Source organism: Rattus norvegicus, chromosome 15 (assembly GCF_021556685.1).
Source record: "Rattus norvegicus strain SHRSP/BbbUtx chromosome 15, alternate assembly SHRSP_T2T, whole genome shotgun sequence".
NCBI classification, from domain to species: Eukaryota; Metazoa; Chordata; class Mammalia; order Rodentia; family Muridae; genus Rattus; species Rattus norvegicus.
In genome coordinates this window covers 84,204,155-84,214,917 of record NC_141548.1, presented here as the reverse complement: position 1 = coordinate 84,214,917, position 10,763 = coordinate 84,204,155, and the positions used below count along the sequence as shown (strand labels likewise).

The window sequence follows — 10,763 nt, the reverse complement described above, 5'->3', positions numbered from 1 at the left end:
ACTGAAGCCCCAGTGAAATAGTCTATGGGGGGAGGGCGGCAATGGGGGGAGGGTTGGGAGGGGAACACCCATAAGGAAGGGGAGGGGGGAGGGGGATGTTTGCCCGGAAACCGGGAAAGGGAATAACACTCGAAATGTATATAAGAAATACTCAAGTTAATAAAAAAAAAATTTAGGATATGGAAAAAAAATATGGTTTTTAATCTCTGGTATATACAGATCAACAGCTATTGGACCCCCTTGATAATTTTTTTTCAGCATCAGGAACCCCTGAAACAACCCCCTCCCCAATGCATTCTATTTAAAACCATGTTAAGCCATACTTGTGTTCCAGGTACACACAAAGTCAGGGGTACAAGGATCGGTTAAGCTATACAACTTCTTGGTCAGTCTAGGTAAGAGAGTGAAATCTTGTTAAAGAGATGGGTGCGTCCGGAAGAGAGGAGAGAAAAGGGAAAGAGGAGCGAGAACGAGGGCGAGAGGGAGGAAGGGAGGGAGGGAGGGAGGGAGGGAGAGAGAGAGAGAGAGAGAGAGAGAGAGAGAGAGAGAGAGAGAGAGAGATTGAGGAGAGTATGTTAGGGTTGTTATTGCTGTGATAAACTTGCATGGGATAAACTTGCATGGGATAAACTCGCATGGTCAAATGACTAAAGCAACTTGGGGATGAGAGGATCTGTTTCCATTATACCTCCATATCACTGTTCATCACTGCAGGAAGTCAGGACGGAAACTCAAATAGGGCAGGAATCTGGAGGTAGGAGCTGATGCAGAGGGGGTGGAAGGATGCTACTTGTTGGCTTGCTCTTCACAGACTTTGCCTGCTTTTTTAGAGAACCTTTGACCTTCCATCCCAAGTGTGTCACAACCCCAAATGGGTTGCCCCCTCTTCCCCCATTACTAACTTTAAAGATGCTCTACAGGCTTCCCTACGGCCTGATCTTAGGGAAGAATTTTCTCTAATGGAGTCTGAGGTTCCTCAATCCCCAGCGACTCATGTCAAGTTCACCTAAAACTACCCAGCACAATGTAATGTACCCTCGTCAACTTAGCGCACAAATAGATCACTGTTAAGTCAGGAAGCTTTCTTTTTTGCTTATCTCCATGGTAGTTTGCATAAAAATGGCCCTCGTAGGCTCATGGAGAGTGGTGCCTTGCTGGAGTGAGTGTGGCCTTGAAAGAAGTGTGTCACTGGAGGAAGGCTTTGAGGTCTCAAATGTTCAAACCTGTACACCGTGTCACTGCCTCTTCCTACCGCCTGAAGATCAAGATGTAGAGCTCTCATCTGCCTCTCCAGCACCATGTCTGCCTGCATGCTGCTATGCTTCTCACCATGGCAATCACAGACTAGCCCTCTGCATTGCAAGTCAGCAGGAATTACATGTTTTCTTTTATAAGAATTGCCATGGTCATGGTGTCTCTTCACAGCAACTAAACCCTAACTAAAACAATCCCCAAGGCCACACATTTATGAAGACATCACAATATAGAACAAGCCAACACACCTGTTGAGAGATCCACCTGCTTTTGCATCCGAGTGCTGGGATTACAGGCAGGCATCATCACCGCCTTGTTCCACATCTACAAACTTATGAACTTAAAAATTCAAATACTTTGAAGGTTTTCTCTTCTCTAAAGTCAGAAAAGCCTGGACAGTTGTGCTGCTGGACCTAACAGCCCACAAACACTAGCCCAGATTACTATACCCAACAAAACTTTGAACCATCATAGATGGTGAAAATAAGACATTCTGTGATAAAATCAAATTTAAGCAGTATCTATCTACAAATAGATCTCTGTGGAAGGTGCTAGAAGATAAACTCCAACCTTAAAAAGTTAACTAGATCCAAAAAAATCATAGGAAATAAGTAATCCCAGAACTGTAAAATCAAAACAAGGGAAACACATGCACCACCACCATCACCACCACCACCACCACCACCACCACCACCATCACCACCACCACCACCACCACCACCAACAACAACAACAACAACAACAAGGAAATAACAGGAGCCAATAATATTGGTCATTGATATTTCTCAGCAGCAAAGGTCTCAGCTCCTCAATAAAAAGACACAGACTAACAGAATGGGCAAGAAAACATGATCCACTCTCCTGTTGCATCCAAGAAACAAAATTCAACATCCAGGATAGACTCACCTCACAGTAAAAAGCTGAAAAAAGATAATCCAAGCAAATGAATGTAAGAAAAAAGCTAGTGTCACCATTTAATAACTGATGAAACAGATTTCAAGTCAAACTAGTCAGAAGAGAGAGGGAAGGACACTATATATTATCAAAGGGAGAATCTGCCAAGATGACATTTCAATTCTTAATATCTATGCACCAAACACAAAGGTGCCCAAGTTTGTAAAAGAAACATTATTATACCCCCCTCTAATCACATATTGACCCTCATACACTGATAGTGGGAGACTTCAAGACAGGTCATCCAGATATAAACTAAATAGGTGTTGGAGTTAACTGATGCTATAAACCGAATAGACCTTATAGATATCTACAGACCATTTCACCTTCACACAAAGGAATACACCTTCTTCTCTGCATCTCATAGAGCTTTCTCCAAAATGGAACACATACTCAGACACAAAGCAAGTCTCAACAGATGTAAGAAAATTGAAATAACTCCTGTAATCCTATCAAACTACCACAGATTAAAGCTGAATACCAACAACAACAGAAACAAAAGAAAATTTACAACTCTATGGAAAACTGAACGACTCACTACTGAATGAAAATGGGTCAAGACAGAAAGTAAGAAAGAAATCAAAGAGTTTCCAGAATTTGTTGGAAATGTATACTCAACATACCAAAACCTGTGGGACACAATGGAAGCAACACTGAAAGGAACGTTCACAAAATTAAGTGCCTACATTAAAAAAATAAATTAAAAGATCTCGTACAAGAAACTTAAAAGCACACTTGAAAGCTCTAGAACAAATAGAAGGAAGCACACTTTAGAGGAATAGACAGCCAGAAATAGAATATTCAAACTGAGGGCTGAAATCAACAAATAGAAACAACAACAATGACAATATAAACAATCAATCAAACAAAGAGATGACTCTGAGAAAATCAATAAGATTGACCTTTATCCAACTTAACTAAAAAGCAGAGACAGAATATTCAAAATAACCAAGCTAGAAATGAAAGGGGGATATAACGTCAGACACTGAGGAAATCCAGAGACTCATAAAGGTATGCTTTAAAAACCTGCACTCCGGGGTTGGGGATTTAGCTCAGTGGTAGAGCGCTTGCCTAGGAAGCTCAAGGCCCTGGGTTCGGTCCCCAGCTCCAAAAAAAAGAACCAAAAAAAAAAAAAAAAAAAACCTGCACTCCACCAAAGTGGAAAAAATGGATAATTTTTTCAGTACATACCACTTACCAAAGTTAAGTCAAGATCAGATAAGCAATTTAAATAGACCCTATAGCCCCTAGTGAAATAGAAGCAGTCATTAAAATTACCCTAATTTATGGGGGGAAAAAAAAGAGCCAAAGACCAGATGGTTTTAGCACAGAATTCTATCAGACTCTCAAAGAAAAGTTAATGCTGATACTCCTCAAATTGTTCCACAACATAGAAACAGAAGGCACACTGTCCAATTCAGTTTTCAAGACTACAGTTACCCTGCTAGTCAAACCACATATAGACCCAACAAAGAAACAGAATTATAAACCAATTTTCCTTATGACCATAAATACAAAAATGCCCAATAAAATGCTTGCAAACTGAATCTAAGAATACATCAAAAAGGTTATTCACCGTGATCAATTATGCTTCATCCCAAAGATACAGGGATAGTTCAACAAACAGAAATTAATACTTATAATCTACTATATCTTTTTTTTTTCCGGAGCTGGGGACCGAACCCAGGGCCTTGCGCTTCCTAGGCAAGCGCTCTACCACTGAGCTAAATCCCCAACCCCATAATCTACTATAAAGTCAAACTGAAAGACAAAAACCACATGTCATCTCATTAGAAGAAAAAAGGCCTTTCACAAATTTTAACATCCTTTCATGATAATAGAGAGATTAAAGATACAAGGGAATATCTCAACATAATAAAAGTAGTTTACTACATGCCCATAGCCAATGTCAACTTCAGTGCAGAGAAACTCAAAGTAATTCCACTAAAATCAGGAATCAGACAAGGTTGTCCACTCTCCATTCCTATTTAATACATACTTGAAGTCTAGGCCAGTAAGACAGCTGAAGGAGATCACAGGAATTAAAATTAGAAACGAAGAAGTCAAAGTTATCTGTATTTGCAGATGATATGATAGCATACATAAGTGACCCCAAGAATTCCACTGGGAAATTCCTACAACTAGTAAACTAAACACTATCGAAATTGTAGCTATATACAAAATTAACTTACAAAAGTCATAGCCCTCCTATATACAAATGACAAATGGTCTGAGAAAGAACTCAAGGCAACAGCCCATTCATAAATAGCCTCTGTGGTAATGTGAATGAAAATTGCCCCATCGGCTCAAGGAGACACACTATCAGGAGGTGTAGCCTTGTTGGAGTTAGTGTGACCTTGTCAGAAAAAGTGAGTACTAGGGAGTAGGCTCTGAGGTTTGAAGGGTTCAAGGTCTCTCTCTTCCTCCTCTGTCAGTCCTGATGTCAACTCTCAACTCTTTCTCCAGCACCATGTCTGTCTACATGCTCTCATGCTTTCTGCCATGACAACAATGGACAAAGCCTCTGAGTCTGTAAGCCAACTCCATTAACTGTTTTCCTATTAAGGGTTGCCGTGGTCATAGTGTATCTTCACAGCAATAAAACCCTAACTAAAATAATTGTTATTGTTGTGGTCTGTATAAAATGATTCTTCTCAGACCAAATTACAGCCTAAAAGACGCTTACAGTTGAAAGAGATTTAACCCATTATGGTTGGGGAGGCAGGACCACAAGTGTATGAGGTAGTTGGTCACATCAGATCTCTAGTCAGGAAGTCACCAAGATCAACCAGGATGTACGTCTGGCTACAACTAGCAAACACTATCAATAATGTAGCAATATACAAAATTAACTCACAAAAGTCAGTCGCCCTCCTATACAAATGACAAATGGTCTGAGACTTGACTCATCCCAGCCAGGCTCCAACTCTTAAAGTTTCCACAGCCTTTTTAAAACGCCATCAACTGGGGACCAAGTATCCAAACACCTAAGAGCATGAGGTGTTTCACATTGCAGCCATATGGATTTTGTATATCTGAAATCTGTTATAATTTTCTGGGTAATTTTAGTTCATTTCGGGACAGTTTCCACTATAGGTTACATGAAGTGAGGGGTTCTCAACCACACTGTCCATTAGACAAGAAACTACAGACAACAGCCTGCATTCACTGTTTTGGAGTATGTAGTTGTTGACTGTAGAAATGTCACCATGAGGGGACACACACACACACACACACACACACACACACACACACACACCAGGTTCAGAATACCCAAAGACACAGATAACTTTCTTTTAAAGATTTATTTATTATATATAAGTACACTGTAGCTGTCTTCAGACACACCAGAAGAGGGCATCGGATATCATTACAGATGTGGTTGCTGGGATTTGAACTGATGACCTCTGGAAGAGCAGTCAGTGCTCTTAACCACTGAGCCATCTCTCCAAACCCTTAGAGTAACTTTTTATTAAAAAAAAAAGTAAGAAATAAAATCAAAATAACTATGACCCCCTGGCAGTGTCTACGTATGCCTTAAGAGTCTTTTTTTTTTTTCTTTCTGTTATTGTTTTTGTTTTTCAAGACAGGGTTTCTCAACATAGCCCTAGCTGTCCTGGAATTTGCTTTGTAGACCACGCTGTCCTCAAACTCAGAAAAAGATCCACCTGCCTCTGCTCCTCTGCTAGGATTAAAGGCATGTGCCATCACTGTCTGGCTCAGTGTTCAAGTGTTGAAACTACTATATTTATGTATTTTAAGAAGGTCAAATTTTCATGTCAAAATAAAGGAATCGATGATCCACGTTCTGCTATCTGAACAGAGCATACTTAGGTCCTGATAATAATTTCATGATACAAGGAACCAATCTGTCTGTTTGTTTTTACATCCTGACCACAGTTTCCCTTGCCGATCTCTCCTCCCAACCTTCCCTCTCCCCTGCCATGTTGTCTTCAGAAAAAGGCAGGCTCCTCATTGATATCAAGAAACCATAGCATATCAAGTTGCAGATGGACTAGGCACCTCCTTGTTGTGCACATTCAGGAAGAATTCTTGAACCCCAAAAGACCACCAAGGAGCCGGTTCTGATGCAATAGCATTAGGGTCTTTTTTATTCAACCTCGAGCTTGGGCTCACCGTTGATCATGACGAAGCAGGATGGGAGGACGGGTGAAGCCCGGAGCCCTCAGCAGGGCAAGGTTTTATAGGAACAAGGCCCTGGGTTCGGTCCCCAGCTCCGGAAAAAAGAAAAAAAGAAAAGAAAAGAAAAAGGAAATGTTGAACAGGTGAGGGAGCGTCCAGCCTGTAAGACATTGAACTAAATGACTATTGTAACATGTGAAAGCCAGCGAGTGGGTGCTCGAAGCAATAATGAACAATCACAAATGGTCTGAGTGCATCTGGAACTATCAAACTAATCTTGATTGGCTGTTGCTAGGGAGTGAGTCTGGGGTATGGGCCAGAGACAAATTATTTCATCTGTGGACTGATTCTGGCCCTCATCCCAACCACCTGACATGAACTACAGAACACCCACATCCCAGAATGACACAGTATGCTCATATCATCTATATACACCCTCCTGAACACTTCAAGTAAACTTCATATCATTAGGAATACCTAATACAATGCAAATATGACATACAGATGTTAGATTGGGTAAGGGCAATGACCATGGTCTGTGTAAGGATGTTAATGTTTTTAAATGTTTCCCATCTACAGTTGGTTGGGTCTGAGGATACCTTTGAAACTTACATATAGAGACTGGTTGTACAGGATATATACATACAAACATATGCACAGACCTGTGCAAGAATTATCTAAAATAGATTCAATAGGGTAGTGAAAGCTGGCAGTTTCATAGTGCCATAGGTTGCAGAAGTTCAAAGTTTCTAGTCTTCCTACAGTAATGAGCTTCTTTGATCTTTTCTTAGACTTTCACAACTTTCCTGGACCTTGGAGCCACAGAGATCTTTTTTTTTTCCCTTGGGAGGAATGATTCAACATGATGACAATGATGATGACAAAGGAGAGGAAGAAAGAGGCACATGGGGTCAAGGGAGCTATAGGCTTGATGGTTCTTGGACTCTGGAGAGATTCCATTTCAGCTCAGCTCTGGAAGAGGGATCTGATTTTATGGCTACTTTGGCTTTGATGATCTAGTACAAGATTTCAATAGCATTTTCATCGAGATGGGGGCCTGGAACTTGCCTTTCCACTCTTCTGAACTTCCAAGTCTTGAGACAGAAATACCTAGTGTGGGAAGGGCAAACACTATAGGACTCAATGCTTAAGTACCCAGATAGTCACCAACCCAGGATCTTTGAGTCATGCAAGACCTGAATCCCCCAAACCAGCTCCAGACTAGGAGTCCCACGGACCTTTTCATTGGATAACATATGGCCTATGACACCCCTCCCCCATTCTAGAGCCTGAGAGGACAATGATCTTGATGCTAAGGTTTCCCAGGAAGATCTGTCCACTTCTTCAAGCCCAGTCAAATCATACTTCAAGAGCATCTCTGTGACTAAGGTCACTAAGCCTTAGTCCCACATGGGACAGGGAGGGGCACTGTACTGTGGTGGACAGTGAGGGCCAGAGAGAAAACACAGTGACCCATCAAGAAGCACATGATAGTTTGAGAAGCGATGCAGACTCTCAAAGATCTTCAGCTTTGGATGATCCCTTTTCCATAGTGGATTTGTTCCTAAGATGGTGGTTTCAGTTCTGGTAACTTTGTTAACCTTTAGAAGCCTTCAGATCCTTTTCACTCCCTTCCCCTTGCCCACTGCCAATAAGCTTAGCTTTTTCTATCGTCCTAGGGTCTTGAGTGTATAAAACATTTAATTGAACTTCTGGCAGTCTGTCATTCATCCAAGCTGACCAATAGAGTGTTTATTTATGTTAAAAAGAACCTTACCTAAAATACATTCTGTAAGTAAAGTTTCTGTAGGTCCTAGAAATATGTTCTCTTTAATTTTTACAAACACTGGTAGAGGAATGGACAGCTTGCAGATGCTTATTTTGGTGGCTATAGAAGCAGACAAGCATTAGTTGATAGAAGTATCTTTAAAATTCATTATTATCAATAAATAAGAGAATACATGTTACACATGGCCAATGATAAGACTTACTTAATAATCACTATATAGAAATCTAAATGAATAAAAATAAATTTACTTCACTATTATAATGATTACAGATTTTTTGAAAATATTATTAATGTTTGATTTGCCATGGAATATGTCGAACTTCTGTTTTAGTCACAAACATGCATGCAAAGTATAACAGATTAACCATGGTGTTCGCTTAAAGCACCTCTGTGTATTTCAAATAATTTTTTCTTGCAGTGCTGGGAGTTCAAAGAAAACAATTACCATTGATGAAAGATGCTTAGTCAACTTCCAAAGCCCTTCATGCAAATACATATAGTCCCTGTGTTACTTGTAAAACTGTAACTAAGACAGAAGTTGGTACCAGGGAGTGGAATATTGCTGTGGTAGGCTTAACCATGATTTTGTTTGGAGGAATGTGGATTTTGAAACTTTGGATTTGGAAAGCCATCGAATGCTTTAAGTGGGACTTAATGGATCATTCTAGTAGGGATATGGAAGACATTGACCCTGAGAGTGATTTGAACTCTGGAGATCGTTCTTATGATGTTTTAATAAAGAATGTTGCTGCTTTTGCCCTTGTTCAAAGAATCTGCCTGATGCTAAGGTAAAGAGATTTATATTAACTACATTGACAAAGGAAGTTTCAAAAAAGCCCAACATAGACTTTGTCCTCTGGTTTACTCTCATGAAGTGTTTTGATCAAGCATACATAGCAAGCTTAGAAAGAAAAAATACAAAATATATGGTTTAAATAAAGGGATGCCAGGAAGTGACATGGAGCTAAATCAAGGACATTAAATTGAATTAAGGGAGTGGTGACCTTGGGGCAAGTTTCTACCGGCTAATTTTATTGTTTATGTATTTACAATTGAACAAGGGATAATTATATTTAAGCATTATTATGACCTGGCTATTATTTTCACTTGAACTTTTAATTTGAAATGAATTACAATTTAGAAATGGAGGACACACCTGTGATGCAGATCTTGAGACTGGAACACACAGGCTTTTTTTTTTTAAATATAATTTTTTTTTTATTAACTTGAGTATTTCTTATATACATTTCAAGTGTTATTCCCTTTCCCGGTTTCCGGGCAAACATCCCCCTCCCCCCTCCCCTTCCTTATGGGTGTTCCCTTCCCAACCCTCCCCCCATTGCCGCCCTCCCCCCATAGTCTAGTTCACTGGGGGTTCAGTCTTAGCAGGACCCAGGGCTTCCCCTTCCACTGGTGCTCTTACTAGGATATTCATTGCTACCTATGGGGTCAGAGTCCAGGGTCAGTCCATGTATAGTCTTTAGGTAGTGGCTTAGTCCCTGGAAGCTCTGGTTGCTTGACATTGTTGTACTTTTGGGGTCTCGAGCCCCTTCAAGCTCTTCCAGTTCTTTCTCTGATTCCTTCAACGGGGGACCTATTCTCAGTTCAGTGGTTTGCTGCTGGCATTCGCCTCTGTATTTGCTGTATTCTGGCTGTGTCTCTCAGGAGCGATCTACATCCGGCTCCTGTCGGTCTGCACTTCTTTGCTTCATCCATCTTGTCTAATTGGGTGGCTGTATATGTATGGGCCACATGTAGGGCAGGCTCTGAATGGGTGTTCCTTCAGTCTCTGTTTTAATCTTTGCCTCTCCCTTCCCTGCCAAGGGTATTCTTTTTCCTCATTTAAAGAAGGAGTGAAGCATTCACATTTTGATCATCCGTCTTGAGTTTCATTTGCTCTAGGCATCTAGGGTAATTCAAGCATTTGGGCTAATAGCCACTTATCAATGAGTGCATACCATGTATGTCTTTCTGTGATTGGGTTAGCTCACTCAGGATGATATTTTCCAGTTCTAACCATTTGCCTACGAATTTCATAAACTCGTTGTTTTTGATAGCTGAGTAATATTCCATTGTGTAGATGTACCACATTTTCTGTATCCATTCCTCTGTTGAAGGGCATCTGGGTTCTTTCCAGTTTCTGGCTATTATAAATAAGGCTGCGATGAACATAGTGGAGCACGTGTCTCTTTTATATGTTGAGGCATCTTTTGGGTATATGCCCAAGAGAGGTATAGCTGGATCCTCAGGCAGTTCAATGTCCAATTTTCTGAGGAATCTCCAGACTGATTTCCAGAATGGTTGTACCAGTCTGCAATCCCACCAACAATGGAGGAGTGTTCCTCTTTCTCCACATCCTCGCCAGCATCTGCTGTCACCTGAGTTTTTGATCTTAGCCATTCTCACTGGTGTGAGGTGAAATCTCAGGGTTGTTTTGATTTGCATTTCCCTTATGACTAAAGATGTTGAACATTTCTTTAGGTGTTTCTCAGCCATTCGGCATTCCTCAGCTGTGAATTCTTTGTTTAGCTCTGAACCCCATTTTTTAATAGGGTTATTTGTTTCCCTGCGGTCTAACTTCTTGAGTTCTTTGTATATTTTGGATATAAGGCCTCTATCTGTT

General features: G+C 40.6%; 1 pseudogene; it reads left to right on the top strand.

Annotated features, from left to right (window-relative positions):
• Window positions 1-7,117: 7,117 nt before the first annotated feature.
• Window positions 7,118-7,942, top strand: Hax1-ps3 (HCLS1 associated protein X-1, pseudogene 3; annotated as a pseudogene).
• Window positions 7,943-10,763: the final 2,821 nt, after the last annotated feature.